We start from the raw sequence: 23,025 nt of genomic DNA on the forward strand, positions 1-23,025 counted from the left end.
TGACTCACGTCAAGAACCTTCACTCGAAGCATTAATTCAAGATGTGATGACGTGTTACGATAACCTTTGAAAATTTTAGTGTGCTTTTAAGAATCATTTAAGCTTAATGGATACGTATTTTATTTGAAATTTTGCCATTTTCCACTTTATGAGTAGCAATTTACGACAAATTACAAAAAATTGAAGTGCATCACGTAAAAGTACTTCATGCGACATCATTTCTCGCAGCGGAAGTAACTGTAAGTTGTGTCGATAGTGCCAATATCTTACTTTAAATATGGGAGGATGGTTCAAATCAAGAGTTCTTAAACTGTAATTTTACTTAACTAGACATAACGGTTTTTTTTTTCGTTTTCTGTGATATGGACACCTCTTGTTTGTTATATCAGAGAGACTTACTTGTGTATTCGCCAGATCTAGTCCCCAGTGGATTATAAAGCGTTTTAGGTGTGCCGCTTTATTCCTCAGTTGACAGATTTCCGGCGGGAAAAACTACCACCAGTACCGCCACCTATCTGCGATACTAGTCTGTCTTATCTTATGTAGCTAGCGGGGCTTAGTAGGGGACATCCTGTTGACCAAGCAAAAATGTTAAAAAAAATTGCTGTCACTTTGAAAAAAATATCAAAGTACATGATTAATATTCTAGCTATGTTGTACTTCCCTTTTGAACAAAAATTCCAAAAATTAAACTTTTATTTTTTCGAGATAAAGCTGTTTTTTCAAGAAATGTCTTTTCATTTATATTTTAATATTTTACATAATCATCCTCACCGTATTTCAAAATGAATGTCAACCATTTATATTTTTTATTTGAAGAAAACATGATGAAAAGTTTGAACCTTCAGACCCATATATCTTTGTAAAGACCCCCCCTATATTTTTTATTTTATTTTTTCGAGATTCCTGAGATTTTTCCCTACAAGATCCCCGACTTGGAATACGTTAATTTTGCGACACCCTGTATGATGTTAGAAACATTTTATAACGCATTTTTTTTTCAAAGCACTTCAGTAGTGTTTCAAATAGTGTTGAAATAAAATTATTTGAACTTTTGCGCTTCGGAAACCTCTCTCGTACGAATTTGTTTGCGCTTTTGCGCCGTTCCTCTGGACTCGATCCTGCCGACTTCATTATTTGCGCAGCCACCAAAGAACTTTACTTTCTGTAATGTGGGTCGGTCAGTTTTAATTCGTCCGCAGCGAAATTGAATTTTCCGTAAAGCCTCATCGCTCCGGAATATTTTGTTCCAAGGCACAAATCGAAGAAGTCGTCGATTTCCTGTGTGAGCGCTTGTCGGAAATGAATTTTGCATCTGAACCATTTCAATTAATTTTCCCTTTTGGTCCGTCCCCTTGAGAGTCGATATTCATTAAAAAAAGCCGCCAGTTTTATTTCGTTAATTGCGTGGGGGTCGGCGCTAAGCCGTGCCCCAATAAAGATTGTTTGCTGAAGGGGTGTCCGTCAGAAAGCGAATCCGCATCTCGAATAATATTTATTTCCGGCGGGGGTTCACCGTTTGTTTGTGCCGGAAGGGGATGTTTTCTTATTTTTAGAAATCGATCGGTCTTAATTCGGACGGGCGCGATGAAAAATTCAGCCGACCCCGTCTTCGTACATGCACCCTTACGAAATTACCGTAATAATACGAAATGCCAGAGGGTAAATAAAGACAATTTATTTCGCCCTTTATTACTGTCTTCATTTTTATGATGGAAACGTCGAGGTGCCGCTTCAACCTTTAAAAATATTTATCTTTCCCATACGGTGGCGGTGGCTCTCTCACCCTCGAAATTCAATTAAACTTATTGCGTGCCGCAGGTCTGATAAATATTTGTCACTCCTGAAATAAATTGGAATCGTCCGACGTACCCCCCCGTCGATAACCGTTATAATATTCGGCTCTCGCCCGCAAATCGCAAATTATTATTTTTATCGGAACTCCGCCCCGAAAAAAATCCTAAAAAGTTTTCCCCAGGGGGAAAGTTACAACACGGACTCGGAGCTAAACAAACACTCCATCAGAACGGCTCTCATTTGCTCCATAAAATCAAAAAGAAGACAACATGCAAATGTTGTAATGTAAGGTCGCTATTTATCAAGTGGGCGATCGTATGGGCAAAGATACCATCCGCAAGCTAACGGACCCACTGTTGATTTACGACCCAGACGTAAATTTATTTACGCCTTGTCTTTGGACGACCGTTTTGCATTCTTTTGAATTTCAAATCGATTCTAATTAATTAATTAGACCTAATTCCGTCGTCTGAAAGGTTACGTCGACCCAACAAACGATTCTATTTCTGTGTTCCGCTTCCAACTCGAATAATTTAATCGATCGCTGAATTAATTTCATTAAAATGGTGGAACGATTTGATTCGATGGAAACTCACGATCGTCCAACTGGAAAAATGTTAATCAATTAATTCATTCGTTTCAGGTGGAGTGGCATCGACTCTGCTGAATCTGATGTTTCGTAAGTCTTTCCTGAATATTCATGTAAACGTAGTAGGTATGCTTTTCGATTTGTTGAGATAACCGAAATACCGAGCTGCCCAAAAAAATTTTTGAGGATTTTTAATTCTTTCCATTCTTTCGGTAATTCCATTTGTTTTGTTAATCTTGAAAGCAAACATTTAGTAACAATAGTCAATAATGGAAATTATAATTCGATTGTGAAATATGTAGTTATTTACGAATATCGTATAACGGTTCATTCACCATAAATTATTATCATAACAAATGAATAAATTTACTGTTTCAAACTGTTCCAGATTCTTAACATTGTAAATGGCTATTTACGATAGAAGTATCGTAATGTGTCATATTACGATGCAGTTATGGTAGAGCGTTTTATCTACTGTCAAGTACTATTGTAAGAAATAATTATTAAATGCAAAGGAAATAACGTTACACAAACTAAAGTTGTAGACAGGATAGATTTTTTATTTCTGTCACGATTTTGTTACCTCTGCGAAAATAAGACAATACGGATCAAGAAAGTATTTTTTTGTCCTGAAAATTGCAGCAAATGCAATGGCAGTGATATCAGCGAAATCTCGACAAGAATACGACAATTTTACCAAGGTAGTGCGGTAATGTGTATTTTACACCATAGTAGTGCGTTAAAGTGTGTCATTACGACAACCAAATGAGTATTATTAAGTTTGACATTATGTACCGATACTAGATAAATACCTTAAGGTGCTCATTATTTTGACATTAGGAGTTTCATGTTTCAGGATTGATTCTCACTGTTGTTGTGTAATAATCTTTAAACGTAATGACGCGCTATAAAAAGGGAATGTTATAAAAATGTATTTATATTTTGTTTGGAGAGGAAACAAAGTGAAAAATAATTGGTTACGTCAAAAACGAAAATCTTCTTTTGCTTGTAATTTAATTGATGATCGAGGGGTGGGAATCCGGGTTGTTTGCTAAGAAATATTCAAGGAGGGTTGACTGACCTGCCTGCTAGGAAATTTTAAAGCAGAAACCTAAAGTTTTAAACATCAAAGAAAGTGGTAAAATGCTGAAACCCAAGTCGATGCATCTTATCGTAAGTGGGCTGCAAAATAAGGGCTTCTCGAGGGTGTGTGTGAATTAAAAGAAGTCTCAAATCTTACAAAAGATATTGAGTTGCCAAATAACTAAAAGGATCCTGAGTAGTACGGTAAAAAACTTGGTAACCGACGAAGAAAATTATTTTTGTTTTACAATCTTTCCAAAGAAATTCTTGGTTTGGTTTGACAGTTCAAAAAATGGTATAGGTTATGTTAAAAAATATTGACACTAGGACTAATGACACTGAATCCATTAAAAAAAAGTCACGTTTAAAATCCAGATGTGAATTAAAAGGTTTGAACGCAACTACAAAATACTCAAAAAGGGGATTTTTTCCAGTTAAAAAAGTGGCATTTTTAATGTATTTTATGAGTAACAAAATTAATTAAATAGTTGTTTGTATATCAAGGCCGCGAAATCATTCTTTAACGTACCGAGAGAAAAATTGTCGCCGAGGCCGCACAATTTCGAGGATGTTAAAGGACCGAAGGTGACACTATTCTAATATACAGGGTGATTTATAATAGATGTAAAAAACTTTGACATCGTGTTCAGGAAGTCATTTTAAGAAAAAAATGTTATATAACCATAGGTCCTGTTTTGTTTATTTACAGAACTACATCAGATTTAAAGTGCAACTTTGCATGACTATGACAGAAAAATATTGCCTATCTATCAGGAAATACTATCTAGACGCCTGAAGACTTTTACCATGACAATACCCATACAGATAAACAATATCTGCATGTTTAGCTACACTAAACTCATTCATTTTGACACCTATCAACTAGTTACAATTGTTTCAGAAATTATGTCGTTTATTTCCATGGCTACTAGATTTTAAAGTTGCACTTGAATACATACATAATTATTTCTATAAAATTTAAATCTGATGTAGTTCTGTAAATAAACAAAATAAGACCTATATTCATATAACATTTTTTTCTTAGAATGACTTCCCGAACACGATGACAAAGTTTTTTACACTTATTATAAATCACCCTGTATATAATTTTGTTCAGACCCTGGCAACATAATTATGTGTATCGTTTATTTAAAAATTAAAGTAAGATGTGCCAAGACTGCCACAGATTTTTGGACGTATTGTTCGGGCATAACTTTATTATTTATTTACGCTAAGATCAGCGTAAATGAATAAGAATGCATTTGAAATTCTTTGACGTTGACTGCGTTCTTTCCTACAAAACACCCGTCACATTTTAAATACATACTTCGTTGTAGAAATATTCTTCGAACGACAGATTTGCAAAATGTTACGTCATAAACGTGAACGAGCAATATTTTGCTTTGTATCCCATCCACGTTTGTAAGTTATTTGAAAATAAATGCAGCTTTTATACGCCTCTGATTTGGAATATTTTTGAGCTTACTGCCATAAAAGCGAACAATAGAGGCGAACTTTGAACGGGTCTACTTCAGCGGAACCATTTAGTAATTTCTTGAATGATATTAGGTACAACGTGGAGGACCTCTAAAGACTCAATAAATAATAGTGAAGTGTCTTGTTTCGTTTTGTCCCGAATGAAGATTTAGTTGATACGGCAGCGCCTGCAAAAAATAAACCGCCGCAAAAGTGTTATTTTTACAAAAGCGATAATCCTGATGGGGGTGAGGCATCCGTTTCGTCCGACCTCCAGGGTGATATTTAAAAGGGGTCCCGATTAAAATGTAAACGGATTTCATTCGAATGTTCATTACAAGCGCATAAATTCCAATTTGTTGTAAATTCTGTGTCTGGCTCCCGTGCAGATACGTTGGTCTTTTTCCACTTTGAAATTATAATGAAGCCGAGTCGAAATAGAGAATAGAGAGGCTCCGGAATATTAATTCCAGTTTCAGTTAACTCCGCACAAGCTACATTCGTTATCTTCTGGTTTTCCACTGCGCTGTTTAGAAACGTAATGAAACGGGGTAGAGCTGGGGTGCGCCCATTTTACACCAGATTTAACAGCGTTCGTTTAATTATTGTTTTTATTTGTTCGCATAATTTGAATTACATAATTTGTTTAAATTGCGTCGTCGTTCGCGGAATTGTGCGCTCGATGGAAATAGCTCGAAGGCGGAAGCCCCCTCACCTTGAATTGATTCTTTCGAAATATCTCCATCACAAAATCACCGGCGGAGGGAATCGAGTCTGACGTTTTGTACATTTTAATAACCTAAATGGGAACGAGCCGGGCCTGACCTACAGTGTTTGTGGTTGTTGTTTTATTGAAAAAAAAAGTAAATCGAGTTTAACTTTTTTCCTCTCTCAATCTCCTTCACCGGACGGATTGCTCGACTTTTTTCGACGCACGTCTTCAAAGGACACACTTTTTCACTAGAAAACACACGAAGATGTAAGCCGACTCACCTATGTGGGAGTTCAAAATTTGATTAGGTTTCGCACAGTTGGTCCTTCGCGCCGGATCCTATTAAAATCGTGTAGTCAATAAAATTTGAAGCTGCCGTCGGCATTATTTATTTCCTAAAAAGACCATTACAGTGTATTCAACAAACATAATAGTTTTATCAACACTTTTCCATTATATTTGAAATGTTGTGATTTATTTGGAACCTAATAATATCGGTAATGGTTTCCAGAGAGAATTAACTTCAAATATTTTATGTTTATTGATTTTCTGATTTATTTTCAGCTGCATTATCAGGAATTTAACATAACGGTCAGACGTCCAGCCTGCTAATTGTGATAAGCATTCAAATTAATAATCGTAAATATTTAATTGATTTATTGGTTATCCTGAAATAAACATAATTGTTTGTTAATTTTATTTATTTTAAGCAGCTCTGGCGTGACAATCTTTAGTAAATTGTCAATCTCTAGTAAAAGAGTAATTTTCAACCAAAAAGTTATGCTGAGCTTTCTCTATTAATTAGTGATGAGTAGAAAGGGTGAAGCTTAGGGTGATTAATCCAGATGTACCGAGGATTTCAAAGGCAAAGGTTGCTATTGGCAATAGCTAGGCTTACTCCAAAGTTTTTAATCCTTGCGAGAGTTGTATTCTATTATGCAAAATTTTCATAGTACTTTGCTCCCCATGATTAAGCAAATTTTATGAGGATGTATTAATTATTTCGAGTAGCTTCAACGTAAACAAACAAGTGGACGAGATAGTTACTTGTATATCAAAGCCGCGAAACCATTCTTTAACGTACTGAGAGAAAAATTGTCGCCGTTAAAAGCAATATCGCGAATTTGGATTTCGCGGCCTGTTTAGGTTCGAAGCATTTACCGCACGTCCGTTCGCGACACAGGTGCGAGGTCTGGAGAGCTCATTCTTGGAACGTTGCGATATTTTGAATATTTTCCACTGTGATATTGGCAAAGGATGACGCTCTGAACGGATGCATTTCTTCCCAATTTGGTACAATTTCTGCTGTTTCAAACGATCGTCCGGGACTCGTTATTGTTCAATAATGCAGCAACGAGGAATGCGTTTTATTAAGTTGACCCTCGGTAACAAAAAAAAAAGTGCTTTGGGTTTTCTGGGTAGATTAGGAATTTTTTTTGAGGTTTGCCCTTTCCCGGACTCGTCCGAAAATAGCACCGCGGGATCGATGATCCGTTCTGGAAAAACGTCCCCACCGCAGCGGTTCGGAAGTTGCCATGATGATATTTGAGGGAATTTATGACTGCGCCTCATTGTTCTAATTCCCTTGGTAATTTGTGGAGCGTTATACGAACGCACACCCTACTGACATGACAAAAGGGCTGTAATTAGGTGTATATGTTATCATTAGCACTCTGATTAAGGTAATGCTCGGTAATACGTTAAAAGCATCGCAGCGTATAGGAACGTCACCGCCGCCGCCGGCTTCCGACCCTTTGTTCGAGAGACGATGATGGAAATTAATGCGTGTGTGTCGAAAATTAAAACGGGAATCTCTGCCGATCTCATAAATTATTTATGCCGACTCGTCCCGGGGGCGGCGGATGTCCTCCGTTCCGTCCATTAGCGCAACAGATTTCGCAGGATTACGAATGTACGAAGGGTCATCGTCTGGTTGGGGCGCAAATTGAGAAGGCGAAAGGCCGCCATCGAGGACCCGGCTTTTTTGCGCGCTCCGGGTTTCGACACCGCGCTCCGGTTTTTCCTCCTTCCATCATAACCCCGGAAAAAACGAGCGTTCGACGACGTTGATGTGGGACCCGTCTGACACCATTGTCTGGAAATTCATGGAATTTTAATGATCGAAATGTAAATGGCGCGGAGGAAATACATTTTTATTGGGACGGATAAAAAGGGCTTTGCGTTAATTTTCCAATTCGCGTTTTTGGAACCGCGGCCGCGAAAGCTTAGATCCCTCCCGCATATTCTTCAAACAAATTCTAATTCCACGTAGTAAAGTCATGAAGACGACTTGGATATCAAGTCGTGACGTAATTTACCAAAATTTTCCACGCAAAAGTTTTGTCCGTTCCGACTCCTTTGTACCGCACACGTCGCGTTTGACATCCTGATCCCCTTGACGCGTTCGCACATCCCCTTCCAGGACCGCGCGACAATCCTTTCATCATTTGTCAAAAATGGTGGATGCGCCGGTTTGCGCGGTATCCATTACGTAAAAGCGAACTGGGAAAAATTACAGTGGCATAATTGGGAGCGTGTTTGGTTTGTAACACCGACGCGAAAACAAAGAGACGAATCTCTTGGAGATGTAAAAGGGGAAAAATTAATAAATGTACGAGTGAATTCGGGGCGGACTTGTGTCATTTGTTACGCGGAACGACGTTCCTTTTAATCTGGAAAAATAATGGACGAATTCCAGGTACTAAATATGGCGATAAACGATGAAATACATGCAAGAATTTCCACAATTAACACGTTCGGGTCCCAAATTAACATAATGGGACCAGTGACACCACATTTTTGCGGTGTCGATGGAACATCAAGGAATTCGAATGCCCACACGCGGTGATTTATTGAAAATTTACATAGTCAGAATTAATTAGTGATGTGTTTCGTAAAAGGAGGTTCGCCACGCTGGAAGATCGTTCAATAAGTTAGGAAGAGAAAATTTGAAGGAGGACTAACTTCTTCATTTTTAATAGGGTTTGATTGAACGTGTTTAAATTTTCAATTCCTTTATCGACGCGATGTTGTTCGTGACATTTTGTTTCATTACTTTATTAATTTTCATACACGTTTTAAGTATTTTTATTAATAAAACGCTTCAATGGACGCTGTTTGTTTCGAATTAATATATTTTTTAGGCACCCTTTATAAAAACGCTCATTTTACGTACTTGCAAGCGGATGAAAAGTTTATAACTCTTTTCGGACGCACTTTTTCGGATGCTGACCGTGGCGCCATCTCTTGGTCTGTTTAGTAAGTTAGCAACGAAACCGACAAAACCGATAATTGTCCTATCACCATAAATTATTATGTAAATAACTTAAATAAGTATGTAATTTGTATTGCAAATAGGAGTAAATTTCTAGTTTTGTTGGCAAGCTGATAACAAATACTATTAAAGACTTTTGCTTTGTAGTTCGTGCGGTCGCCTGAAAAACGTAATGTGCCAAAAACTGCCTTTTCTCCTCGCCTGTTTCGAAGCCTCGGCCGCGCCTCGGCCGGAAAACTCAGACTCGGACGAACAAGATGCACTTTTTGGCTTTGATACACAAATAACTACTCTTTATTAGTGATTATAAAAGGTTGAGATAAATGTTGATCGTTGTGATGACAATTCCGTGTTAGATAATAATAGATATGGGCGTACGCGCTTACAAGAGAGGCGTGAAAAACGTAAATGCATTGAATTAATTGGAAAAGGAAAAAACTGTGTACTTTAACAAACCTATAAAAAAGTAAGTGGTTATATGAAATGTTGGAAACGATGTCCACGTCGTTGCTTCACACAACATTAAACTTTTTGATTTAAAATACCAGAAATATTGATCAGGATTTCATGTCCTCCACTTGCTCGATGCGTTTTTGCAAATTGTTAATCGTATTTCCAAACACTACGTTTTTTAAATGTTCGCACCGTGTGTGCAGTAGCCAAATCGTGTTGGAAATAGCCGTTCCTGAGTTCCACATCATCCAGTTTATTTATAAATGAACTCGAAAAGGAGTCTTCGGTATCTTTGAGCGTTAATATTTAGTTTGATTAAAGAACATGGGGTCAATAATTCGCCCCCAGGGCATTGATATCCAGTCACTAATTTTAATTGGATGCAATAGTTTTATAATTTTGAGAGTTAACGAAATCACAAAGGTGAAACCAAGCCTCATCATAGAAAATATAATATCTTCGATTTCGTTATTGGGTAAATTGTTGTTGTACAAATGGCAAAATTGGATTCGTGGAAAGAAATCAGGAGGTAGGAGTTGTTGAACCAAGGGGTTGTAAGGGTGTTAATGTAAAATTTTCGTTCGAATTTTTCTTGAGGATTCACAGGAAAATTTTGGAGTGAGGATGGCAAAGGTTAATTGTTAATTCAGATCTACGTATTTGTTGTAATAACGAGGAATAAAAATGTGTGGATTTGGCCGTTTCCACAATATCTGGTGTAGCTATTGTAAGACTTCCAGCAGAGTTGCCTCTAGCTCCGTTATCAGTATTTAAAAAGCGCTCAATCATTTTTCCACAATGCTGTGAAAAAACACACTATTCCACTTCTTCTTCGGGATAGAATACAAAAAACTGATGATATTCTGATTGTCGTGAATATTCTCAACAACCATTTTCACCAATAAAACCGCTTCAAAGTAGGCCATTGTAATTAATTAACAACAAATGTTAATAGTTATTTACAGTAGAAATGCGGTAGGCTACATTTTACAGCGCGATTGAAACACGACCGCGCAGCGGGAGTGTTTTACAAAAACCGAGCGATGTAAAATGGCTACCGCATTAGTAACGTACTCGTATGTTATTAATCTCGTTTTCTCAAATTGGAAATTTGTTGTAACCAATAATTTCGCAAAACCTGTCAAAGACTGCCATTTGATTAATAAAATACCAGAAAGTTATCTATTATACCGATAACTGATACGCTTACAATTTATACCACAAGATGGCGCCATGAGAATTCACAATTTTCTCAGAAGAAAATAATTAAATTATGTTCATTTTCGAAAAGTGAACGGATCAATGGTAGCGGTATCTTGTCTTAGTATAAATGGACTTTATTTATGATAAGCTAACAGTTTTTTTGGAGGCCCCTGAAAGCTTAATATTTTCGTGGTATTTTACACACTTCGTGCGGTAAAGTCACAGATAGTTTGATTAGTGTGTAAAAATCAAGATACCGTAGCTGTTCAAAATGTGTAAACATGTCATTTAGAGTTGAGGAGGCCAAAAAATAAATTTGCTTTGCCAAAGCACTATTTCAAAAGCATTATCAACTTATCAAAAATAGTAAAAAAAGAAACTAACTTAATTAATCTATTTAATCAAATTTATTCCTGTCTAACAACCACGCATGTGCAATAACTGGTTTAGTGATCGATTTTAATTTGACGGTTCGCAAAAATAATGCATCAAGAAATCTTTGGTTGCACTTCACAAGTTATTTATTTAGTAATTCTTTTTGTCTGTTAGTTGTCAGCGTTCCATTAATCAAGTACTTTCTATTTTTGGTCAAACATTTATTTGCGCATCTATCTTACAGATGCAACATTCAACAAGAAACATTCATTATTTCCATTGAGCAAATGATTAATAGAGTTATTTAGTGTAACCAAATTAGGTAAATTTCTATAAAAAGTCTATAAAAAGACAGCAACAAGTCGATAAATAACAACAGCGCTTCTGCCGACTTTCACTGGAATAAACGATCAAACATTATTATTTTATTTCTCTTTTCTTTACGATGCTTAACATGTAAAACTTCACATTTTTGTACATTTTCTCTGCGAGCTTATGGCGCGAAAACCGGCGCATCCACCATTTCCCCAACCATCCATTCATAAATATTCAGTTTAGAGTTAGCACACATTGCCAATACCGAATCGGATACGTTGAAATGTAATTTTGACCGGGAGAATCATGATCGACAGTTGTACAGGTCAAACAGTCCGATAGAAATTTTCCACGGAGCTTTACGTGAGAAGATCCAGATGACTGGAGCAAATAAATCGAAAATTAAAATAGTACACACCTGACCGGACATTTCCGGTCTGTTAGTTTGTGCAAACCGGCGCATCCGCCATTTTCGATCATCACGCGCCCATCTCTGAGAAAGCTCGTTGTTCGTGCATATACAGGTCAAAGGTTGGCGCGGATCTCACTCACGAAGGTTAGAGTAAAGGTCGCGTGTCCCGTTCCCTGATTCCGCGTTCATTTTTCATCAACCGGAATTGATGAGGCCGCTCATAAATTATTTAGGATCGTGAGCCGGGACGCCTGGGTCCCTGTTCGCGTGTTTTTTTCACCGGATTTTCTTTTTAACAGCGTCCTTCGAAATTTTCGAGCGCATCCCTAACAATGGTACTTTATTGTCCTAAACGGCGATGGCGACCTCAGGTCGGGCGATATAATCAAATCGTCGAATTTTATACCGAACCCTTTGGCTTTTACGTGTTTTTTTTTTTTGTACGTGTATTTCCGGTTCGGGACTTTCGCGAATATATGTCCGCAATCCGGGTGGGTGGCCGTTTCCGGTGTTTTTGTTTTGATGGTGCGGTGTGTTTGCGTTATAGATATTTTCATTTTCTGTCCGTTTGCAAATTTTCCCAAGAATCGTTTACCATAAATTAGGAAGGTTATTTTGGGAAGCCATCGGCGAATTTCCAAACAGATTTGTTTATTTTTGTTTAGTCCATGGGAATTTTTCGCTATAGAATTAATGTAAAATGTTTTTAAACACAAACTCTTGCCTGCAGCTTTGATCTTAAGAATGTATTGGACAAAATAACTTGAAATTGGAAATTCTTAAATATCATTGCCCCACGTGTATAAAACAACAATAAAGCTGTCAATAGTCCATGGCTGACTCAATTTTATGTGCACACTTTACTTTAAACACGATTATCTCGAAAACTGTCAACGTTACTGTCATACTTTGTCACATGATCCAACTCGAAATTCTAACCTCTAAAAATAAAGCGTGTCATTAAAGCGTTGAAGAGTCAAACGCACCACGGATTACAGATCACGGATCAGCTGTTTAAATCTAACCTCACTTTTTGCGTTGTTTGTGTTTTACCTACTGTGCAGACTGACGAGTGGTGCGTTCACAATCGACTCTTCAGAAGATTTGTCTCCGTAGCAAACTTTGAAAATTATTTTTGCACGACCATTGTATAAAGCGTTACTCAGAAGAGGGAGTAAAGTAGCACTCTGTGTACTTTGGCAGTAAAAACACAGCCGACTAGGTTAATTTATTGATAGTGAGATTGTTACGTTGTTATCAAAATAACAATAAAGTAAAATTAAAAGTAACCTTGGAAAACACAATACAAAATGTTCAAAAGAACAAAAGTGAATACCGAAATTGACTTCATATTATACAGGGTGTCCCATTAGTGCGCGGCAAAATTTTAACCACTAAAGGCTTCATGTAGAACGCGGAAAAAATATTTAAAAAATTCTATGTCAAAAAATAAAATGACATTTAATTTTTGAGCTACAATTTTTTTTAATTGCTTTTAGTCTCCTACGTTGTTCCACGACCTAGTAGGTAAAATTTTGGCACATCTTAAAAATACACCCTGTATAAGTACCACTTAATTTTTGATGCCTTTAAATTAATTTTCTAAGTGAATGAAGCGAATGAGGAATCAAAACGATTAAGTCATCAGTCATCACATCTGTGATCACGCCGTAAAATTTTTGAACCTTAAAGTTTTCATGTTTTTGTTGTGGACAAAAAATTAGCATTGCATTTTAGTCGCACAAAAATAAAAACGAAGAAACAAAGAACTAAAATGCAAATAAATTTCTCTACAATTTGGTAACCGGTTCGCAAGATTATTTTGTGCAACTTGGGTGGTTCAAATATGTGAATCTCTTTTTGAGAGATTTTTAAAATAGCATTTTTTAAATCAATGTCTCCATCCGAAATTGTCCATGATCGTAATTCGGACGTCCCGCCCTTTCACCTGTCACTTTTGGAAATTTCCGAAAGCGCAGTCAAGCACCCGGAACAAAGCCATTTTATTGTTTTAACAGGGAAGCGACCCCTGTCCGGACCGATATAATCAAATCATCGGATTTTATCCGAAGCCCCTTTACTGTTATGTCCCCTTTTTATGTACGTGTCGCGGAACGTGTATTTCCGGTTCCGGGAACACGCACGCATACGATCCGGACTTAATGTTTTCCACCGGAGGAAAACACACTTATGTTAATGGTTACGTGACTTATCCAGGCACGGATTAATCGAGAATCGATCGGCGGCGGCGGCGGGGAAAATAATAAGGGATCGCCCCCCGGAGCGCCGGATTGAGAATGTGTCAATGTTGACCTTGGCTACTTCACCGGAGAGGAGCACTCCGGAGACGGCAGTGTCGGCTGAGGTGTTGGTGTGTGTGCGTGTGCGGTGTCTGATTTGTTGTTCGGCGAATTGTAAGTCGTCATTTTTTTCTTTCCCCGCCGCCTCCAATCGCCCTAAATCTTCCGCCCCCAACGAGATTTAAGGGTAAAAACCGCGAGAAACAAGGCTCATAAAAAATTACGTAAATTTACGCCGACGATCGCGAATTGCCTGTTTTGGGGGTTTTATAATTCGATAAGTGCAGCCGCCGCTAATTCGACCAACTTACCCGAGCTTTTATTGGTGCACTAAAAGTTCGCCCGGAGTTGGAATCTAATTAATAAAGGAGAGAGCTTCAGACGCCGCTTTACCACCACCTGAGAAAGAATCGCGTCGACAATTAGATAAATCGCGCCTTATCAGGATCTGCGATTATCCCCATCTAATCCACTCTCGCAACGTTACATGTCATGCACACCATAAATCATCCCTTATCTATTCTTAATTTCTTGAGTGACGTTTTCTTTAAGCGTTCGCTAATGTTTTTCGATTGTGCCGGCGGTGTTAACGTTGTTAATGATCCGGACGACGCGATTTCACATTTTGTTCCTGTATTCCTCGATGGCGCTTTAAAAATAATTGCACAATAAACACACTGCAGTTAGTTTCATGCATCTGTTGACGTCAAAATGAGCAGCGGTGACCGTGATATTTACTGGATTTTAGTTTTATCAAATTCGATGACCGGAGCTAATTGTCGCCCAGGAAGTGTTCATTACTCCAGAACACTTCACATTCGTTGCATTCTTCGTCGCAAAGTTGTCCTACAGAAACTTTTAAGGATCGATTAAAAATAGTTGAAGGATGTCTTTCACGATTTTAAATCCGGTAAATAGTTTCGACGAGTTTTGTTTTTTTTTTGCACAGTTTTAAGAATGATTTTGTCTTGGTCCATCCAACGAAGCTTTCCAAGATGTTTTTCTTTTCAATGAAAAATATTTTACTATTCTTTACATATTTGAAATGTCAGTAAACTACGACAGAATTAGAATAGTTAAGTAAATAAAAAGTGATAATTCGATGAGTTCATTGTTTAGCCATTAGTGTCAAGGACCAATCAGATCCATTTAGTATATCTTAAATTTAAGTATTTGTGAAAATCATTATCATTGACCAGTTGTTAAAAGAAATACACCATATTTGAAATAATTATATTTTTTTTATTTGTCTTTTTTCATTTACAACTTATTCAATAGTTTCAATTGCCTTTGTAAATAGAACTATTTTTTTTTGTTGATAAAGAAACAAATTCTTTATTGTTAGCATTTATCCAAGAAATTAAAACGTTATTTAAAAATGATACAGAATACACCGTGGATAATAAATGAGAACAATAAAGAATGAGAAAGAACTCTGAAAGGATAAAAGAGGAAATGTTAAAACTAAATATTAAAGGAAATTAAATTTATATTTTTGGACAGCATAAGGACAAAGGGAAAATAGAATGTACAAGGCACAAGGACCTAAATGCAGAAGCAGAGACAAAATAGTAAATCACACACATTATAGCTGAATTAAAAAAAATAATAAAACGGTAACAAACGGTATTGAAGAAATGAGAGAGAAAGAATAAAAAGCAAAATGTGACTGGAAGTTCCGAAGATCAACAAAAAATGAAATAAATCTAGTAACTGAGAATAAGAATACTTTAATAAAAATGACGAAATGTCCCATTTGCTCTGTATTTCTTGAAGAACGTGACAGTCTGTTCCTGTAAGAGTTTTGCAATTAGTACATTTTTAAAAGGAATGTCGTTTTAATTTACGTAAAAGAAAATACCGGTGGACTAAATTAATGTGACTTTTTTTAAGTTGGAAACATTTTTCAAAAATTACTTTGGCACACCTGATATGTTGATCAACACAGTGGCGTACGTACGTTATTTTGACACTTTATGTATTAATAAATTGTGTCAAATAGGCGAGTACGCCTATATTTATGTCAACTATCACATTAAACAGCAGAATAACCAACAATATTATTACCAACCTATGAAAAAAAATTACACTCATTTATAGTCACCAGGTATTAAAACATTTTTTTTTTATTATACAGTATGTCCCCGGATTGAGTTTACAAGAGGGAAAAAAATATTTTTGATTTTACGTAAAAACTTCAGAGGAATAACATTTTTTGCTTTATCTGAAACCCCCATTTCCGTTATTAAAATCTCAGTATTGATACACTGTATTCTTTAAATTAACATTTTTTGTTAAAATTTAGCAGTTTTATATTCAATTATGATTTTTTCAAAAGAAAAGGAAAATATGTTTTCTGAATTTTCTTTGATTTTAATGTTAAGTCTTCCTCTGTGTTGAAAAAGACTTTTCAATAACAAAAATGGGGGTTTCAGATGAAGCAAAAAATGTTATTCCTCTGAAGTTTTTGCGTAAAATCAAAAATAAAAATGTTTTCCCTCTTGTAAACTCAATCCGGGAACATACTGTATATACAGGCTGTCTCAGAACTTGCGAATCAGATTTAAAGGGCATATTCCTTAGTCGTAATGGAGGTGAAAAACGTTCAGAAAAACATTCAGGGTGCAATAGCTTCTTAGTTATGAATTTTTCAAATTGACCAATAGTGTTCGAGCAGTTTTCACAATTGAATTCTTCCTCTCAGTTACTAAGTAACGTGTAATACGTATGAATCGGAGTTCTGGGACAGCCTGTATATTTTGAGTAGTTGGCGACTAAATGACAAACAAATATCTAATTTTCAGTTAGGCTTTTTGTTTCTTTTCTTTTTTTTTTTAATTAATTTTTAACGAGCAGAGAGTGTTATTATTTTATATGAAGCCAGGGTCGAATTCTTTACGCGTGTAATCTTGACAAGTCTTTGGCAACGATGATGTTATATAAATGTTAATACGAAAGGTGAGTCAACTATTGAAAAGAAAATAAATTGCTCAAGATCAATTAATACTTTTTTTCTTTCATCTACTCCTTGATGAAGTGCAATTTATCTTTTATTGTTTATCTCGGAATTGTCAGCTGTATCAATTTTCACGTGTTTACACAAAATAGAACAGAAACCACACAAAGAAAAATACTCTTGTGTAAATATTTAGAGAATATTGAAGAACTGTTTCCAATCGTCTTTGATCAGTCACAATCGGTACTGAAATGTTAGAAATCCTTTTCAATGATCCTTTGCGTCTAGCAGAAAGCAATACGTATTCATAAACTCAAATAAAATGCAATTTTGTATTAAAAATGAATTGGTTTTGATGAAATAAAAAAATGGAAGGAAAAATCTAAATAACATTTTTTACATTTGCGTTTTAAACGTTCAAGAACGGTTCCTATATGAATGAGTCAACGTTACTATACTAAGAACAACGTAACATTTTATATGCCCTGCCCATTACATTTTTTTAGTTACCAATCAAATAGGTTGTTAAGACGATCTAATTTACACAGAAAAAAAAATTCTGACATTCGAATTGTCTTAATGACATTTTATTTCTTAAAACCTAAAACAATAATTGTGGACTTGAGATCAAAATTCTAACCTTAACTTTTTTACGTGGCAAATGTGATGAAAAATTATACAGATTGAATCTGGCTTTGATTCTCATAGGTCAATTTATGTGGGCGGAGCAGATAAAAATTTATAACGGCCATACTATACTGTCGCGGATATTACGCGCGTTCAAATTTAATCCTGAGCGGGGAAGGCGTTGGAAACCGTTAATTGTTGTGCTTTTTTAAAGCGTAGATTAATTGGACCATATTGACAGCTAACCTAAAATTTAGAGCCAAAAAAATCTTTCTTTTTTTCTTTCTTTGCAATGTTTTACATTAAAAATAGAATAACTTAACGATTCCTATTCTCGAAGCAAATATCTAAAGGCACCCTGTTCTGAAAACAAACATATTCATTTATGTCCAGATTAAACATAAACAAATGTCATTCTTGTCAAACGGCGGGAAATTTAAACTTTACACTGTTCTATACAGTTTAATTTTTCCAACGCCTCCGCAGCCCAGGATTTCATTTGAACGCGCGATACCATCCAATGGAACAGTAATTCGCAAATTCAAAGTTAGGTTATGTGTAACGATGTAAAGCTGCGCCACACGTTTTCGACGTTTTTGTCCCACAATCGCTCTCGACCATATTTTTATCTAAATCAAAGTGATAAATTTGTTTGGTTCGATTTTTTACTGTGCAATTTTTTCACACACTTTTTTCGAGATCGTGTTCGAGACACTTAATTTTTTGGGAGATGGACCATGAACCTTGAAAAATATTTTAAAAATTGCTTCGATCGTGACCTTAAGTCCGTCATTTAAATGGTCGATAGCGTGCCACTTTATTTAAAAATAATTGTAGAAAACGTGCCGGCAGCGAATTTTTTCACGTCGAAACATCCAGTTAATGAATAGTTAGCATCGGAAAAATGAAAAACCGGTAAAAAGCGCGATCATTCATTTCGCCCAGTAATCAAGAGCGAAGCCGAACAGAAATTTCCACTCACCCCCGTCATTTTTCTTGCAATATTCATGAATCAAACAGTCGAACGGATTTATTTGGCTTGGAACTATTTTAACGGTCGCACAATGTGGCAATTTATTAACGGGTCCGGCGACCCATTTAGTTTAATTAAAAATTTGCGACAGAAAGCAATTTTCATTAAGGAATTAAAAAGCGTGCAGGTCCCGTTGCAAGCTCTCCTCGCACGAACCCATTACGACCAATAGGGCGAAGTAACACCAAGAGAAGACGTTTCGGAGCCGAAAACGTCTTCGGGATTTTTGCAATTGCGACGAACGTCCATTTCGAGAGACGCGGAATTAAATTAATTACAAAAGGAAAAACTCAGCCAAACCATGAGTATCATTTAATAGGTTTACGACGTCGTCACGGTTAATTTTTAACGAAGGAAGAGGAGAAGAAAAGGAAGCGGCGGCGTGGTCGACGGACGATATTTTTCTCCGCCAACTTTAAATTAATCCGTTAATTTTTAAAGAGGCGAACAAATTGTGTTCCTGACGTCGTCTTAATTCCGCCGTGATTATCACGGGACGAGGCTCGAAGGGCCTTCTTTTTCCATAGTTTCGTTTTCATCGGCGGACCCGCTTTATTAAAAAGTGCAAGGAGCGAACCGCGGCTTTTTAATTTTAATGTAATGGCTGAAGGTGAGCAGGATCGTGATGAGATCCGCACAAAGGATCCGGACCAAGTCCGGGTGATGATCACATTTCTTGCGCCGTGTCATCTTCACGTTTAACGGCCGAGAAGATGGGAAAAAATACGATGCAATTATTTCGGATAAAAATAGAAAGAGAAAAGGTCGACCTTTTACATAATCGATAAGGTCACGATGACCCACTATTTAAAACAAACAGTACAACCAATCGAACGAGTCCTCTCCCATCGGCGTTAATTAATTTTAAATGAATGGAGAGTGGACACGTTGGTGGCGGCGAGGTTCGATGAATATTTCAGCCGCGCTTATTTCCGGCGTGCGCCGGCCGGTGGCGGCCTTGGAGGCGGTTAAATGTGCGCGATGATGATTGCGGCAATTTTCCTCGTTCGTGGATCGAATGGTGCGTGAAATGAGACGGCTACGGGCGCATTTTTTTATTGTCTGCTCTTTTGCATCTTTTCGTTTCCCTTTCTTTGCGGATTACGTCATTGACCCTGGGTAATTTCGCGGCCTTCGAGGAACGAATCGCGATTTTTTTCTTCGGGATCCGTCTCCGACATTTCGTAACAGTAAGTCGTGATTTTTTCTCGTGTCATCGTCACCTTGTGGCGAACAGAGTAGATGGTCTGATCGTTAATTTACCGTTTGCTTAAAAGTGTTAAACTGTTGCAGTTTGCATATCTTTCGGTTGATAATGTCACGTGAGTTTTTTTTTCACGTGTTCTACATGAAAAATGCATCTGCAGCTCTCAGCGTGAAATAGATAATGCATTTTTTCCTCTTTGAATGCGTTCGTTTACGCTCCATCATTTTTTGCTTGTTTGTGTTTTCATCTTTTACATGTTCAGCTTATTTAAAAAAAAACCTTTTTGTACTTTTTGCTATCGAGTCTAGTCGTCAGTAGTTTCATTTGGGTATAATATTGCGTGATCAAGAAAATTTGTCATGTTTGGAAATGTTGACGCTTTAATTGTCCTGATAATTCTCAAATAAAATTAAGAAAATAAAAGTCAGAAGTGATGCTAATTTTTAAATAATGAAAAATATCGTGCGATCCATTAAATTTGTTATTAGAGTTGGCGCTGGAACTGTCAACGCATGTCTATACTAAGGACGACGTAACATTTTATCTGCCCCGCCCATTTCATTTTCTTAGTTACCAATCAAATAGGTTGTTAAGACGATCTGATTTACACAGTAAAAATTTCTGACATTCGAATTGTCTTAATGACATTTTATTTTTTATAACCTAAAACAATAATTGTGAACTTGACAGCAAAATTCTAACCTTAACTTTTTTACGTGGCAAATGTGATGAAAAGTTGTACAGATTGAATCTGGCTTTGATTCTGATTGGTCAATTTTAGTGGGCGGAGCAAATAAAAAGTTATAACGGCAATACTATAGTTTTGAACTCTCGCGACAAACGTCACATTTAATGACAGTTGTAAAACAGAAAATGGCGAATTAAGGATTCGAGGGATTAAGAGAAAAATGACAATGGTAATGTTTATTTTATTAAACAATGTTACAACAGATACCACCATTTTGTTCTGACCATTTCGTTTCGTGTCGTTTAACTCCACTCATAGCATTTTGTAACATTAATTTATACACTAATAAGTGTATCGATTCAAAAAGACCTACGGCTTCAATTCCAGCGCCAACTTTAATAACAAATTAAATGGATCATTCGATTTGTTTTCTTTAAAAAATACAGAAAATAGTGATGACAGAAAGTTAGGTTAGAAGTTTATTTCGTGATGTTTCACATAAATCTGTATGCAGCGCTGGTTGAAGTTACAACAAAATAGCTTCTAGTTTATATAGCTTGCAGTTTAACATTATATTTAAAATATTAAGTGTATATGTACATATATTCAAATTTTCTTTAATGGCGTAACTTTAGATGCCAGCATTAAGCATGTCAATTGGAGAAGACTTACGGTTCCATCCCCAAGGCTGACTCGATTACAAAGTTTCGTGATCACACGATACATCGAAACCTCTGCATTACTGACACCAATACAAACAAACGATTCGTCGATGTTAGAAAGTTTTCCTTGACAGTTTCTTCTGGGTACAAAATTATACATATTTACCTAATACGTTTTTTCTAATGTAACAATATAATAAAAGCTTTTTTCTTCAAATGTCCGTAAATTATGACATTATCCTGCTGCATTGATAATGCTAAAGTGTCACTTCATTGTCATGGCATCTAACGAGCTGACGAGCGGCAGATAAAGTTATTATCTTCGCTGAGAGCGGCAGATAAAGTTATTATCTCCGCTGAGGGCGTCCGTGAAGTTATTATCTCCGCTTTGGCTGGTTTGTCTGCCTCGCTGCGTTCGGCAGCCAACCTACCAGCCGCAGCACATAAAACTTCATTTTTGCTCCTCATAACATAATACATATACTATTTTATTATTTTATTTTATTTTATTTTAAACGGTAATTTTACGTACTCATAAACGGACGAAAAGTAACTCCTTTTCGGACGCACGTTTAGTAAGTTAGCAACGAAAGCGACAAAACCAAAGCTCTTCAACTCTGTTTTTTCTTCCTCTATTTTTTTTTTTTTTGGGGGGGGCTAATGTAATGTTCCTTCATATTTTTAATGTGTATTGATATATTATTTTAACAAAGTATTTTTATTCTGGGGCAGCTCTATGCAAAAAATAATTTCGTAGCACAAAGTACCGACATTTCATCATAAAATTACGAATAGTCGGCATAAATAACGAAATACTTCTATTCTTGCTCTTCACTTTTCTGTTAAGTCATTCCACCAAATGGTGGATAGTTATTTTATTATTTTGAGAACCGTCGAGGTTTTTCTGTTAAATTTTCTTGGAACTGGAAGATTTTCCATCTTCAGTTCAAGAAGACATCTGCTAACTTTCTTTTGTTCAATAAACGTTTCTACTTTTAGACGGGCTCTTTCTTGGAAAGGCACGATAATAACTCCATTGTCGTCAAATACTGTACTAGGTAATTTTTCGTATGTGAAATTTTTTTGAAGCCAGCTTGGCGTAGTTTTCTTTTTGTTATAGCTCGTTGGTTTATCCAAAATTGCTTTGTAATATGTTTGAAATTTTTCTAAGAAATTATCTTTTTCTCTTTGTGTTTTCTTTGCGTTTTCTCGGATCATTGGCACCATTATCTTGTCAATTATCCCACCTTCAAAATGTTTTAAATGAATTATTTTTAAAAGTGTATCATCAATCATTGGTAATTTCTTAATTTAAATTCCTCAAACGTTAAATTTGTTTATCTATTAGGAGGATAGTTTACTCATTATATTTATTAAGCACACCATCGATCTCTCTCATTACAAAGGATAAAAGTTCTATTGTTGTACTTGAGTTAATCTATTCGATAAATCTCTAATTTGTCTGTCATTATGAATTTGAGAATAGTTATTAGAGTTAATAAAATTGCTTCAGGGCAAGAATATATATTTCGTTTTTTGATTCCAGGTTGTATTTGTAGAATTTAATCTTGTGTGCTCATCTATTTTTTTTTTATATAATTGTACAAGATGAAAGAAAATAACTTATAGGAGTAATTAACAATAAAAAAAAATATACAAACAAAATGTACGAGTATATATATCGTAGGTATTTTTTATGGTTTTTGATAAATCAATTTTGAGTTAAGTGTAATACCGTGCAATCAACAATTACTTAGATAAGGGGCGGCTATGACTTTGACAGTGTCAGATTTTTCGTATCTATTAACGTCAAACAACTGTCACTATTAATCAAATTTTAACGCAAAAATGGTTATTACTTCG

General features: G+C 36.1%; 1 protein-coding gene across 5 annotated transcripts in view; it reads left to right on the plus strand.

Moving 5' to 3' along the window:
- Positions 1-23,025, plus strand: part of Pgant9 (polypeptide N-acetylgalactosaminyltransferase 9) — a 153,360-nt gene that overhangs the window by 78,180 nt on the left and 52,155 nt on the right. For 3 of the 5 annotated variants that reach the window (XM_069057190.1, XM_069057186.1, XM_069057188.1), the window contains one exon: positions 2,441-2,476. The exons of 1 other annotated variant lie outside the window; for it this stretch is intronic. The gene's annotated coding sequence lies outside the window, so the exon portion shown is untranslated. Of the gene's footprint in view, positions 1-2,440; positions 2,477-13,963; positions 14,104-23,025 lie in introns of those variants that run through there. One more of the 5 variants, XM_069057189.1, reaches the window with a different exon arrangement.

Source organism: Tenebrio molitor, chromosome 9, assembly GCF_963966145.1.
Source record: "Tenebrio molitor chromosome 9, icTenMoli1.1, whole genome shotgun sequence".
NCBI classification, from domain to species: domain Eukaryota; kingdom Metazoa; phylum Arthropoda; class Insecta; order Coleoptera; family Tenebrionidae; genus Tenebrio; species Tenebrio molitor.